Source organism: Artemia franciscana, unplaced genomic scaffold (assembly GCF_032884065.1).
Source record: "Artemia franciscana unplaced genomic scaffold, ASM3288406v1 Scaffold_1515, whole genome shotgun sequence".
NCBI lineage: Eukaryota > Metazoa > Arthropoda > Branchiopoda > Anostraca > Artemiidae > Artemia > Artemia franciscana.
In genome coordinates this window covers 110,743-112,292 of record NW_027062855.1, presented here as the reverse complement: position 1 = coordinate 112,292, position 1,550 = coordinate 110,743, and positions in this window count along the sequence as shown.

The window sequence follows — 1,550 nt, the reverse complement described above, 5'->3', positions numbered from 1 at the left end:
TAATAGCAATAGCGATAATTTAATAATAGCGAATGAAAAGATAGGTCATATGACGTCAAAATGACGTCTTGCATATGACTCAAAGAAATAGTACGTCATTTTATTTTTAATTTATGTATTATGTATTATGTATATATGTATTATGTTCTAATGTATTAGCTAGTCTTTCGACTAGCTAGCTAATCCACTAGCTAATACATAAGAATATTTTCAAACTTAATATTTTGTAAAATATATTTGTAAAATAATATTTGTGCAAAATATTTTGCACAATTGATTTTAAAAATAAAATTGACTGCTGATTGATTTCAAACTTAATATTTTGTGCAAAATATTGGAGTTACAAGCATTCATTTCGTCTGCAGGAGTTAAACTACGTAAAAATTGCGAATATACAACATTCTTGGCTTTCCCATTGTCTGTGCATATACAAAGCCGTATGCACTAATAATGACGTCATATGCAAACGCTCTTTTTACAAACAAACAAACATGCATACACACAACTCGTTTTTATATAGATAGATAGATAGATGGATACAATAAAAATTAACTGCGTAAAACTTGCGAATATACAACATTCTTCGCTGTCCAATTGTCGCTGCATATAAATAGATTGTCAGGTTTACCGACCCTCGAACATGCAACGTACAATTGTCCATGGGAAAAACAATCAGTATTAAGATCTATACCACATTTTTCTAATGATTGACCTTGAGCTTTGTTAATGGTGATTGCAAATGCTAATCGAATTGGGAATTGCAATCTTTTAAATTGAAAAGGCAGATCCGTTGGAATCATGGGAATGCGAGGAATAAGAACAGCCTTACCCTCAAAATGCCCTGTCAAGATTGTCGCCTTTTTTAGGCTTTCCATTGTTTTTTTTACGGCAAGTCGCGTGCCATTGCAAAGCTTTGATGGGTCGCCTATATTTTTGGGTGCGAGAATCGCTCTTTCACTTAGCCATTTATTATTTTTATAATTTTTTAGAATATTCGGAAATACTTTTTCAATCAATTCATTTTTGGACGTCACTAAACTACAGAAATCAGCAGGTAGTTGTATACGTCCTGAAATTGAGTCTATCGTATCATAAATGTCTTTTTGTTCCGACGTTAACTTGTAAATGTTATTTTGTACATAAGACAATAGATCACTCGTACTGTAACTTTGTTCACGATCCAATTCTACACATGTCGAAACAGCAGCGATACGGTTAGGTGAAGGCATTCCCAAATCCTGAAGAGGTTTGTTTGCCATACGTACGCACAAATCTTCTATAATAACTAAAAGCCATTTATTATTTTTATAATTTTTTAGAATATTCGGAAATACTTTTTCAATCAATTCATTTTTGGACGTTACTAAACTAGAGAAATCAGCAGGTAGTTGTATACGTCCTGAAATTGAGTCTATCGTATCATAAATGTCTTTTTGTTCCGACGTTAACTTGTAAAGGTTATTTTGTACATACGACAATAGATCACTCGTACTGTAACTTTGTTCACGATCCAATTCTACACATGTCATGTTGATTGGGGTGAACGGTGT